At 41.8% G+C, this 13,750-nt stretch overlaps 1 protein-coding gene across 5 annotated transcripts in view; it reads left to right on the top strand.

Moving 5' to 3' along the window:
- Positions 1-13,750, top strand: part of AFTPH (aftiphilin) — a 71,508-nt gene continuing 57,758 nt past the window's right edge. For 4 of the 5 annotated variants that reach the window (XM_062209537.1, XM_062209531.1, XM_062209535.1 and 1 more), the window contains exon 1: positions 1-206. The gene's annotated coding sequence lies outside the window, so the exon portion shown is untranslated. Of the gene's footprint in view, positions 207-6,911; positions 7,004-13,750 lie in introns of all 5 variants that reach the window. The other variant, XM_062209534.1, reaches the window with a different exon arrangement.

Consider the following 13,750-nt stretch of genomic DNA (forward strand, 5'->3'; position numbering starts at 1 on the left):
AGGGCGGAGGGTAGCGGGATGGGGGTCCCGCGGCAGCGCTGAAACTCCGGGTGGGCGTCCATGGCGCTGCTGCGCTGACAGGGCTGTGAACAGCCTGTCTTCCGCTCTCAGCAGCTCTGCGTCGGAGTAGCCGGTCCGTCCCCGGGGAGCCAGTTCCTCCCCGGGCCCCTGAGCCATGCCCATCGCGGCCGCCCCAGACGAGCCAGGTAAGCGCTGCCGCTCCGCTGCCCGAGCTGCGCGGGGTGGGGAAAGGTGCGGGGACTGGGCCCGGCCCACAGGCTGGACCCTCACCCTGGCCTCGCTGCGGATCCGGAGGCTGCGGAGACGGGGACGGCTCTGCGGGCCTGCGGGCGTCGGGCTGTGCTCCCTTCCGCGCGGGTGCGGGAACGCCGCTGGCGGCGCCCGAACCGCACGGCCCCGTTCCCGGCTCGCCGGACACCGGCCGGGGGAGTGCGAGCCGTCCCTTCCCCGGCCGCTGCCGGCTCGCCCTGCCCCTTGGCTTCCACCTGCCCGCAGCTCGGCGCCGGCCGCTCCCTCCCGGGAGCGGTTGAGAAGTTTGGGGCACGGCTCGGGCTTCCTCTTCCTCCCTCCCCCTCCCTCGTGACAGGTGTAAACACTGCTTGCTCTGCCGAGGCCCGCGGCCCGCGGCTGCCCGGGGTCTCTGAAACCAGCGGATTTTGAATCCTCCAACAAGCAGGGGCGACAGCCCCCAAAGCTCGTGCATCGTTTTTTAAGGGGACCTTTTCTGCCTGCTTCTTGGGTCCCTCCAGAAATAATCTGCGTCTCTTCAAATTGCGTTTGAAAAGTTGGACCATTATTCTTTAAGCGCCCGGCTTGGCAGGTGCTGCGTGTTGCCTGGGGCGGAGACAGGGTGTGAGGTGAGCAGTGGTGGGTGCTTTCCATTAGGAAAGGAATAGGAGAAGTTGTATTTATTTTCCTGTGGGTTTGTGCAAGTTATAGCTTGGTCCCCCCACCTCCCGACCCCCAGTCTTCTACTGGCTGGGGGAAGGACTGACTCACACATGTAAATAAGTGGGGTGTGTGTGTGTGTGTGTGTGTAGGAAAAGCAATAGTTGAGTTCCAGAGTTCTACTTTAGGAGAAGGCAAAGTAGAACTTTGCTTTTGAACTTTTCCTGTAGTATAAATCTGCCCTCTCGCTTTTATCTCTTAATCGGAGTTTTCTTTTTAGGGAGGTGGGGGTGGAGTGGTGAACAGAGTTTATCCTTGATGTTGCATTTAATGGATGCTTTTGGTTAATTTCTTGGAGGTAGAAATAGTGGCATATGCTAAATTGTAGGGGAAATACGTTTGAACACTGTTGTGTTGAGTGATTAGCACAGTTTACCTGCACTTCAGGGCTGCAGCTTAATTGTTGGCTTTTGTAGTAGTCATTTTTAACACGACAGAAAGTATATTTGCTTAAACCAAGTCTCTGTGGTTCTTCTCAGTTTTGTTCATAAAGATAATTTCCATGTGGATTAAAAGTCTAGCTCCATAAAGGCACCTAATGGGCGTTCCTCTGTGTATCAAACTAGATCAATTCATCTTCAAAGTACAGAGATGTGTTAAAATCTTTAAAAAGCTCTTTAAAGAAATGCACTAGAATTTAGCTAATATTTAGGACATCTAAGTTTGATGTTTTCTGGTCATTTGACCCAGAGATTACTTTAAAATAATCCTGTATCAAAACAGAGATAATGCGTCTGTAATCCCATTGATGAATTTTGCAGAATCCAATTGTCTTTAGAAAACTCATATAATCTAGGTGCATCCTATTTAAAACATCGTTTTAATTTTTAATTTGTTCTTCTTACAGCTAGTCAAAAAGAACTAGTTCAGAAGGGGGATGAAATTTGAGTAGCAAATAGTGTTTTATTTTGTGTGACATCTGAAGTGCCTCCTTCAACAGGCGAAGAAGACTTTGTGTATCATCTCATTAAGGGGTTGCCCTTTCTTTCCCATTTCTCCCCTCAAAATTCATGAAAAGAAGTCACTAAGTATTTAGATATTTCAAAATCAGAAAGTATTTAGATCAGCTATTTATATTCAAATTTAATGATGCCTATAGATTGTAAACTAAAAAAAAAATATTTTTTTCTCTCTCAGCATTTTTAGTTCCTCTTTTTGTAGGCTAGTGAGCCTTTCCACCCTGAACTTCATAAGCATTTTTAATTTTTATGCAGTTTTGAAAATATCTGTCATGGATTTTACGTGTCATTTTGATCATCTTTTCTGAATTCACATATGTGTGTGCATAAAGATACACAGAATCACAGGTCCTCTTGTAGATTTTTATGATAGTTCCTAACACCCATTTGCATTGCTTTCTGTGAGCAAGGTATTTTTCTAAATCCTTTCTGTACTGTATATTAAGCTTATTTAATCCTCAGAACAACCCTCTGAGGGAGAAGGTAGTGGTATCCCTATTTTTCAGAGAGGAAACTGAGGCAGATAAGTAATTTGGCCGAGGCCAAACAGCTGGTAAATGACAATGAAGATGTAATGTGATCCCGTTTCTATAGTTTTGAAGCATGCAAAACTGTTCCATATGAGTGTATTCTCTGTGATTGATGGACTATGTAGCAGTGTGTATGCATAGTAGTGATATCAACACCAAGTCAGAGAAAAAGTTATTTCTAGAGAATTGGAGAGGAATGAAGAATTGAGGAAAGGCCAAGTTTTCACATATCTCTTTACTGTCTTTAAATCTGAAGTGTATTTGGTAAGTGATTAACACTTGATCACAGCAAGGTAGTGGACAGTTGATCATTCTTCCCTCTTCTGACCCCCAAGCCAGGGGTCTGTGCTGGAATCCTTCATAATGAAGTTTAGATATTTAACTTTAAAACATATATAAAGTATCACTCAAATTTTAGCATTTTTAATATATATATATGTGTGTGTGTGTGTGTGTGTATATATATAGTTGCTGTTTTGAGTGGGAGACAGAGCTCTCATCCTTTGGTTCACTGATTCCAGGTCTCCTGTGTGGGTGGCAGAAACTGAGTTATTTGAGCCATCACCATTGCCTTCTATGATCTGCAGTAGCAAAAAGGTAGAGTTGGAAGCTGGGAATTGAATCCAGGCACAGTAATATGAAGTGGGGACATGTTAACTGCTAGGCTAAACACCCACCCAAGCACTATGTATTTAACAAGAGGACAGGGAGGAAACTAGTGTTATTTTCTGTTGATTTCCTTTTAAAATATAAGGAACTTCTAACTCAAAAATACCTGGGGCCAGCACTGTGGCATAGAAGGTTAAGCTGCTGCCTGCTGTGCTAATTCGAGTCCCAGCTGCTCCACTTCTGATCCAGCTTCTTGCTTATGGCCGGGGAAAAGCAGTGGAAGGTAGCCCCAGTCCTTGGGCCCCTGCACTTATGTGGGAGACTTGGAAGAAGCTCCTGGCTCCTGGATTCAGCCTGGCCCAGCCCTGGCTATTGCCACCATTTGAGAAGTGAATCAGCGTATAGATCTCTCTCCTCCCCGCAACCCCACCCTGCCTCCTTTTCTGTCTCTGCCTTTCAAATAAATAGATAAATATTAAAAAAAAAATTTTTTTTTGACTTAAGAATTGGCTTCTCTAGGCTCCTCTGCATTAACTCCTCTTGCCTGAACTCTGATTGCTGTCAGCCATCTCATAGCCCTGATTGACACTCCCTGTTTTTCCCACCTTACCTAGGAGCATAGTAGAGGCCCCTAGGTCTGTGGACTAGACCTTTCCTTGTGAAAGGAAAAGGTCAGAAACAATTCAGTGGGTGGTGGGGGCATGAGAATCTTTGCTCATTCATTTAGGAGAGGTGAAAAGAGGAGGAAAATAGAGATTTAAGACTCCATCCTGTCACCACCACCCTTATTCCAAATTACTAACTTCCGGGTAAGCCTCTTAGAGATAAATTGCTAATAAATTGAAAGTTGTGTCTATGCACAGAGCCTGATTTGTAAGCACTGTGTTCATGGATAGTTCCCAGGTTAAAGTTACATAGTAAATTAGAAGAAATTTACTGTAGGTTCTGTTTGTGTCAGTACTTCAAGTGTGCTTAGCCATTTCAACCAGGTATCTTAACACTGCAACATCCTGTTCCTTTCATTCATACAACAAATGTTCATTGAGTACCTGCCTGTGTCAGGCTCTGTTCTAGGTCCTGGGGATACTGAAACAAACAAGGGAAAAAAGAAATCTGCCCTCATAGAGCTTCAATTTCTTGTGTTATGTGTTTGGTGTATTTGGAACACACAGTTGTAATAGCAGTAAGATGGCAGATGACATTAAGTGTGATGAAGAAAAAGAATCAATTTTGGGGCATAGGGAATGCTGACATTTTCACTTAGAGTAGCGGGAAAGCTTGCTGTTCTATGTAGCGTGGAGACAAAGAAAACTTAAGACCTGGAGGAGACAGAAGAAGGGAAAGAGTGGTAGAGGCACAGGTATGCCTAGAATAGTTAAGGAGTCGTGGCAGACAAGTCCAGTGTGGCTAAAGTAGTATGAGCAAGCAGAATAGTAGATCTGATCAAAATTTGAGGGTGAGGGGGCAGTGTTATAGAGTCTTTGTAGAAATTCTGGTGGCTCTGGCTTTTTACTGTGCGAGGTGGAAAGCCATTGCAGGATTTTTGACTAAAGATGTAAGATAATGTATTTTGAAAGGGATCTGTCTGGCTGCTGTTTAGATACAATGATAACACTAAAAGATGGTGATGGAACCAAGGTGGTAGCAGTAGAGCTACTGAAAAGTGGCCTAGCCAGTATGGAGAAGCTCATCTCCCTCTACTGCCCCCCTCCCCTAGTCCACCTGAGATATGAAAAGGCCCAGTCTGGAGGGTTCTGGACCTTCTGCCATGCGTTCTGTCTGTGTACACACTAGCTTTTAGTCGACCTCTGTGAATTTATTTTCTCTGAATAAATTGCTGCTGAAAAAAAAAACAAAGTGGTGTAGCAGTTTTCTTGACTCGGAACCTTCAGCAAGTCCTCCATTGATGAATCAAATTTACAGAGACAATCCCTTCTGAAATTTCAAGGCCCTCACAACCTGTGTTCTAGTTTACTGCCTTTTCCCTTCATAGATCCATTATTTTTTAAAAAAAGATAATTTATTTGAAAGGCAGAGAGATTAGATTTTTCTTCCATCTGCTAGTTCATTGCCCAGAAGTCCTTGATAGCTGGGGTTGTGCCAGCTGAAGTCAGGAGCCTGGAACTCCATCTGGGTCTTCCACATGAACCGAAATACTTGGACCATCACCTGCTGTCCCTTGGGTGCATTAGCAGGAAGCTAGATCCAAAGCAGAGTAGCAAGGTAACCTGGACTTCAGCCAAGCAGCCCCATATTAGATGCAGGCATCCCAAGTAGCAGCCTAACCCACCGTATTCCATTGTCTTACTGTTCTTGATAGTGGCACCATGTTTTTTTTTTTTTTATTGATAGTTCTGCTATTTCCTCTATCACTTAAGTTTTTCCAGTTACAAATTCTTTCTCCTTCTTGAAACTTTTTCTCATTTCACCATTTCTCATGAAAATATTACAAAAATGTAACAAGTCATCATACTACAAAGATAAAACTGTTAACATTTTGGTTTTTCCTTCATTTCTCCCTTTATGGATATGGAAATGCGCACACACACACACATTTGTGTGTAAATCAGGTTATATAGATTTTCCTTTTACTTACTGTTAAATAGTCTTTAAAATAGGATTTCTTATGGCTTTGTAGAATGCCATTAAGTGAGTTTCAGGTTATTTTTCCTATTTCTCAGTGATTTGGTTTTTCCAGTTTCTGTTATCACAGAAAAGCATCTTGGTGAACAAGTCTATATGTAAATCCTTGCCCTTGCCCTTGACTTTTTCCATGGGGTCGAGTCTTAGAAGTAGTTACTAAATCAAAGGAAAAGCCTATTGCTTTCTAAGAGATTGTAATAAAATCACTCCTGCGTACAGTGGTATAATACCTTTTCCCCATTAATCCTCTCAGATGATCAGTAAATACGAAGTTTTTAAATCATTTGCTTGAATTTTTATTTTGGACTTAGGTATTTCAGCCAGGATGGTGTGTTTACATAATTTAAAAAAAACTTTTAAGGATTGAAACCTGACCTATGTCCTGACTTGTTATGAAGTTAAACTTGCTTAGTTCTATGCCTTTTTTAAAATAAGTTATTCTGTTGCCAAATAAGAGGGTATTTCTAAATGCTTATAGAAAATTATGAAAAAAACTGCCATGAATTTCTTTTTTTTAAAAGGTATATTTATTTATTTGAAAGGCAGAGCTACAGAGAGGCAGGGCAAAGAGAGAGAGAGGTCTTCCATCTGCTGGTTCACTCCCCAGATGGCTGCAATGGCTGGAGCTGAGCCGATCCAAAGCTAGGAGTTTCTTCCAGGTCTCCCATGCAGGTGCAGGGGCCCAAGCACTTGGGCCATCTTCTGCTGCTTCCCCAAGTCATAGCAGAGAGCTGGATCAGAAGTGGAGCAGCTGGGACACAAACTGGTACCCATATAGGAAGCTGGCATCACAAGTGGCTTTACCTGCTATACCATAATGCTGGCTCCAAATTTTTATTTTATTTATTTGAAAAGCAGAGAGACAGAGAAAGAACTCTCATCTGGTGATATACTCTTCAAATGCCAGCAATAGCTAGGGTTGGACCAAGCTGAAGCCAGGAACCAGGAACTCCATCCAGGTCTCCCTCATAGGTGGCAGGGACCCAACTACTTGAACAATGCCTGCTGCCTCTCCCAGGGTACACATTACCAGGAATCTGCAATCTAGAGCAGGGTCAGGTCTCAAATCCAGGCAATTGGATATGGGATGTGAGTGTCTCAAGCATCATCTTAATCATTAGGCCAAACACCCACCCAATCTGCTGCTTTTTTAATGTGGCTAATAGGAGATCTAAAATTGCTTGTCTTTATTGTATTGCAGTTGGACAGTGCTGCTGTAGAACATGACCTGGAGTTCGTTCTATCTGTGGGGAAGAAATATAAGATTAAATTCACTGTTCTAGAAAGTAGTCAGTAAGTTTTTAAAAATTACATATTATATGTAAACCTGTCAATATATTTTTCATAGTAATTTTTCATAGTTTTTCCAGTACTTTTTGAATTGTAAGTGTTCAGTTACAGTCTATAGCTTATTACATTTCTTACACTCTGAAAAAATTAAGGGGAAAGGGTACTAATAAACTTACCTGAGGAATTGATTTCTCACCTAACAATTTAAGGATGTGTTGGGAATGTTTTAGGCAATGAGGCTGTAAGTGCAAAGCCTATGGTACAAGGGAATGTCACTGACTCCTTTCAACAACTGGAAGAAAATGTAGTTTAGATCATTGAAACAATAGGAGAAGACTGGAGAATGGTTGGAGGGATGGGAATGACTTACAAGTTTTGTTAAACTTGTTTTTTTAAAAAATATTTTCCACAAGGAGAGGATTGACATGAGATTTGGCTTTCAGGAAGATTACTTGTATTGCGCATAGGGGAACTAGGTGATGCAAGCAGTAGCCTAGATCAGAGTCAAGGGAGCTGGACAGAGCTGCAGGTATTCCCAAGTCAAGGGATTTGTGAACTAAGATGATTCTTTAGAGACAGTGAGGGTTGAGGACCTTTGTCAGAGATGACTCTGAGTTTGTGAGTTAGTAACTGGGTGGACCGTGGGACCATTCACTGGATTAGAGATCCCTGGAAGAGGACTAGGTTTAAGGAAAGTGCTTTAGCTCTGTTCTTGTTAAGTTCACTTTGAGGTCTTTAAGGAATTTGAGTGACAAGATCCAGTGTAAAGAATTGGATTGGTTGGACTATAGAACTAAATCTGGGAATTCGAGAATATGATAACTATAACCCTTAAGAAGATGAGATTACTTAAGGAAATTTGACTAAGGAGAGAACTGTAATAAAACCTGGAAAAATTTATACTATTAATTTGAGTGTATTTACTACTTGTGAGAAAATTTCAGTTTGTTATGAAGTCTTTGTATAAAAGTAAAAGGATTGAATAAATACTTACCACTTGACATCTGTGTAATCCAGTAAATAATCTTACACATGCTAATTCGATTCTCTGGAACACTTTACCTTTTTATTGCAACAGAAAATACACTAGGCTTCCTAACTGCTTAGGAAGCTGGCGATAGTTATGAATAGAGATTGGTATTTTGTTGTGTTATAGATCTAAGGAAAAATATAAATTATTTTTATTAAAAATATAAGTTATTATTTTAGATGCCAAAATGCCTTTCTTTCTTTTTTTTAACAAAACAAAATAAGAATTGGTATGGTGGTATTTAGCTTAGCACCTTAAGTCACCATTTGGGATGCCTGCATTCCATATTAGAGTACCTGGTTTGAGTTCTGGCTACCTTTCTTCTGATCCAGCTTCCTGCTAATGAGTACCCTAAGAGTCAGCAGATGATGGCTTAAGTACTTGGGTCCCTGCCACTCATGTGGGAGACCCAGACTGAGTTCCAGGCTCCTGAGTTCCACCTGGCCCAGCCCTGGCTTTTGGGAATAAACCAGTGTATGGAAGATCTCTGTCTCTGTTTGCCTTTTAAATTACTGTAATAGAAAACATGGATGTAAGCCCTAACAGTATCTTAATTAAGGGGGAATGTTAGATACTTGTCACCACTATCATGAGACTTCACATTGGAGGCATTGACCAGCTCAGTTAATAAGGAAAAATAGAGGTATAAGAACTGGAAAAGAGAAGCTCTGTTCCAGTTTGCTTATATCATATGGAACTTTCATTTATATAAATAGTCTTTGCTGATTGGATAGGGTGAAAGTAAAGACCTCCACTTCATAACCAGAAAAAAGATAAAATAAATAGATTGTTTTTATGTTAAGTAAAATTAACAGTTTCTGTGTTTGTTAAGGAGGTCATTCCTTGGGTGAGCATTTAGCCTAGCAGTTCATGTGCTTACATCCCTTATCAGAGTACCTGGGATAGCAGAGTAGCGGGTCTAGTACTCAGCTCCTAACTCCTGCTTCCAGCTAATGCAGAGCCTATGAGGCAGCAGTGAGGCCTCAAGTAATTGGGTTTCTGCAGCTCACAAGGGAGTCTTGAACCAAGTTCCTGGCTCTTGCTCAGCTGGGCCCCTGCTAGCCATTGCAGTCATTTGGGGAGTTGGCCCTCTGCCTCTCAAGTAAAGAAATTAAAAAGTTTAAATTATATTAAAAAGAAAAAGATTGTTTCTGAGTGATTAATGAATGATTTATCACTTTTTAACTCAGTCTAAGTTATTTTTAAAATGATAAAAATTTAACATGTTAAATGCTAATGTAATACTTTTTGAAAGCAGGATTCCTAGGAGAAGGATTTTTGATATTTTCATACATCTTAAAGAGGCCACAGTGTTTTGTTTTATTTTGTTTTTAAGATTTATTTATTTATTTGAAAGTGGAGTTACAGAAAAGTAGAGGCAGAAAGAAAGAGACTTCCATCTGCTGGTTCACCTCCAGATGGCCGCAATGGCCAGAGCTGGGCTGATCTGAAGCCAGGTGCCAGGAGCTTCTTCTGAAGCCAGGTGCCAGGAGCTTCTTTCGGGTCTCCCAAGTGGGCCATTTTCTACTGCTTTCCCAGGCCCTATAAGAGAGCTGGATCACAAGAGGAGCAGCTAGAACTAGAACTAGCGCCCGTATGGGATGCCAGCACTGCAGACAGCAGCCTTACCCACTACGCCATAGCGCCGACCCCTACAGTGTTTTTTAATAGGTGAATAGTGTTTTTACCTTACCCACCTTCCCAACCGGTTTTTGATGTTTTCCTTCCTGGTCATTGCTTCTGTTTGTATCATGTATTCTGCTGTTTCATCACCTCTCATCTTAACTGTTAATTGTGTGATGTAAAAATGTTGGCCTGGAGTATTTGCAGATAAAATACTTCTGCCTCAGTGACACTCCAAATCTGAAGTATTGATTTATTTTCTTAAGATTTTTGTTTTCAGTAGTTACTTGTAAAAAGTAATGAACTTTTTAAGAAATAATTTAACCCTTTTTTATTGGACTCTTTTTAGATATGAAATTCAAACTTTGTTTTACTTGAAACCGCTGTAGAATATTTGATACTCATTACTTTGTTTTTATTTTAGAGATTTACTTGAAAGACAGAGATAGAGAGAGAGAGAAAGAGAAAGAGATCTTCCATCTGCTGGTTCTCTTCCCAAATGGCTGCAATGGCAGGGGCTGGGCCAAGCAGAAGCCAGGAGCCAAGGAGCTTCTTCCAGGTCTCCCACATGGGTACAAGCGCCCAAGGACTTGGGCTCTTTTCCGCTGCTTTCCCAGGCCATAGCAGAGAGTTGGATAGGAAATGGAACAGCCGGGACTAACTGGTACCCGTATGGGATGCCAGCACTGCAGGTGGAGGCTTTACCTTCTACTCTACAGTGCCAGCCCAACTCATTACTTTTTACTTAGAGTTAACTCATCATATTCTCTTCTTTTCATATTGCAGATTAATTTGCCTATATCATAATAGGCCAGCAGATGACAGCTTTCTGGCTTATTAGGTTTCAGAAGTTTACTTGAAGCACAGTGCAAGTATTACATCTAAATAAAGTTAAGGGTTAATTAGGTTAACAGTAACTTGATTTCTGAAGTAGAGCAGAGTTGTTTCTTGTTGTTGCTGCTGTTTACCTATTTATTTCTTAATGTCATCTGTGGATAAAACTGTAATGTTTTAAAAATTATTTAGTTGAAAAAGTGACAGGGAGAGAGAAGGAGAGATCTTCTGTCCACTGGTTCACTTCCCAAATGCCTGCAGTAGCAAGGACTGAGCCAGGCTGAAGCCAAGAACCAGGAACTCCATTCTGGTATCCTACATGGATGGCCGGGGCCCAGACACTTCATCATCTTCCAGAGCCCATTAGCAGGAAGCTGGGTTGGAAGCAGGGTAGTTGGGACTGACACTGGCTCTCTGATACTAGATGTTGACTTTGCCAGTAGTAGTTTTAACCCGTTGTGCTACAACACTGGCCCCTGTAATTAATTTTTTATGTGTTTTTTTTTTTTCTGAAAATTCTATAGCATTAAAATGTGCATAATTATAAATGAAACTTCTAAAAGGAGTAAACAAATTATTTCATAAGCTCTGGTTCATAGGAAGTAATAATTGAATATTTATGATTTGGAAATCCTCAAATCTAGAGCTGTCTGAAATATTTATTTATTTATCAAGATTTTTATTTATTTGAGAGGCAGAGTTACAGACAGAGGGGGAGACAGAGAGAGAGAGAGAGAGGTTTTCCATCTGCTGGTCTACTACTCCCCAAGTTGCTGCAACAGCTGCAGCTGGACTGATCGAAAACCAAGAGCCAGGAGAGGAGTTTCTTCGGAGTCTCCTATGCAGGTGCAAGGGCCCCGGCACTTGGGCCACCTTCCATTGCTTTCCCAGGCCACAAGCAGAGAACTAGATGGAAAGAGGAACAGCTGGGCCATGAACCAATACCCATGTGAAATGCCCTCACCACAGGCGGAAGCTTACCCTACTACACCACATCACTGGCCCCTGAAATATTTATTTAATGTTTCAAAGATTGCATGGTAATTTGAATTTGATCATTTTAAGTAAATCTTCCAAGTTTCATTTTTAAGAAAAGTGTTGAAGATTTAATGTTATAAATTCCTTGTTTTGGGGAACAGCATTGTAGAGTAGTGAGTAAAACCTCTGCCTATAATGCCGCATCCCATGTGAACACTAGTTTGAGTCCTCGCTGCTCTACATCCTATCTAGCTCCCTGCTAATGTACCTGGGAAAGCAGTGGAAGGTGGTCCAAGTGGTTTAGCCTCTGTATCCGTATGGGAGTTCCAGAGGAAGTTCCTGGATCCTGGCTTTGGCATGGCCCATCCCTGGCCATTGTGGCCACTTGGGGAGTGAACCAGTGGATGGAGGACCTCTCCCCCCAACCCAACCCCATAACTCTGCCTTTCAAGTAAATAAAATAATCTTTAAAAATAAATAAATCCTTGTTTTTGAAACGTGAATGTTAAATTTTTTCAGTAATAATACCAGATAAATGTGTACAACTTTGAAAATATTTGTACAGTCAACTCATTGTAAGAGAAAACATTTTATTAAAAATAGTGCTTCTTTATGGCAGCTGTTTGGCCTATGCTTTAAGAAACCCACATCCCATATTAGGATGCCTGGATTTGATTCGTTCCCTCCAGCTCCTGACTCCAGCTTTCTGCTATTTCAGGCCCTCGGAGATGGCAGTCAAATGATGGCACAAGTAATTGTGTTTCTGCCACTCAAATGGAGACGTGGAATGAATTCCTGGTTCCTGTCTAGGAGCTGTTGGAAGCATTTGGGAAGTGAACCAGTGGACAATAACACATTCCTTCTTTTCTTCCCTTCCTCTTCTCTCTGCCTCTCAAATTAAAAAAAAAAGGGGGGCAGTATATGAATAAGTGCCTTACACTTTTCACATAGTAACTCAGTAAATAGAGGCAATGATATTTCACCATCCCTTCACAAGAAATTCATGCCTGAATAGGGTTTTGATGGCTTAGTAAATGGATTCTCTGGACATGTAAGAAGACGAAATTAGATGATGTGGGACAACTTGGAGTTACATGATGTCCCTGGGGGAACCAGAGGTTGTTCTGGATGGCTGGAGAAAAGGGAGAATATCAGCCATATTGGCTAGGATAAGGAATTTCAAGTGTTCTGCACTAATCTTGGTCAGAAATAATGAGGCCTTGAAATAAAGTATTGGTCATGGATGTTAAAACAAAAATAGTAATAGGTGTTGGGGACAAAGAGCCATGTGATTTTTTTTTTTTTTTTAATTTGGGGTAGGGGAGGTGGTAAGGGTGAAGAGGAAGCAGTCAGAGGTAACACTCAGATTCTAGACTTTGACTTCACAAGATTGTATATAGGAACAGGTGGTTTGAGTAGAAGTTGACTTAAGTTTTGGAACTGGAGGATATGATGTCTCTGGAACTTCTAAGTAGCAATTTTTTTAAAAGATTTATTTATTTGAAAGAGTTACAGAGAGAGGAAAGACAGATGTTCATGTGATGGTTCACTCCCCAAATGTCCGCAGCAGCTGGGGCTGGGCCAGACCAAAGCCAGGAGCCAGGAGCTTCATCCATGTCTCCTATGTGGGTGCAGGAGCCCAAGGACTTGGGCCATCCTCTACTACTTTCCCAGGCACATTGGCAGGGAACTGGTTCAGAATTGGAACAGCCAGGACTTGAACTGGCACCCATGTGGGATGCTGGCATGGTAGGTAACCTCGTACACCACAACACTGACCCCAAGTAGAGATATTTTAGAATGACATTTGAGTAGACAGATCTGGAGGTTAGCAGCCTGAAAATGGAGGTTTACACATTGTGAACATATTAAAAAAAAAAAAAGTGCATAAGAGTATAGGGAAGCTATGACCTTTGGAACACTGGCTGTTCTGATAAAAGCCAAAGAAGCAGACCCAGGGGCTGGCATTGTGGTGCAGGGTGTTAAGCCGCTTCCTTTGATGAAGGCATCCCATATCAGAGTGCTATTGGGAGTCCCAGCTGTTCTTCTAAGGATCTAACTCCCTGCTAATGTGCCTTGGAAAGCAGCAGATGAAGGCCCCAGTACTAGGCTCCTGGAACCCGTGTAGGAGACTTGGATGGAGTTCTGAGCTCCTGACTTCAGCCTGGCTCAGCTCGGACCATTACAACCATTCAGGGCCTGAGTGAGGCGTAAGGTGGTGGATGGAAGCACTTTCTGTGTCTATTACTCTGCCTTTCAAATAAATAAATCTGAAAAAAAAAAAA

Source organism: Lepus europaeus, chromosome 13 (genome assembly GCF_033115175.1).
Source record: "Lepus europaeus isolate LE1 chromosome 13, mLepTim1.pri, whole genome shotgun sequence".
NCBI lineage: Eukaryota > Metazoa > Chordata > Mammalia > Lagomorpha > Leporidae > Lepus > Lepus europaeus.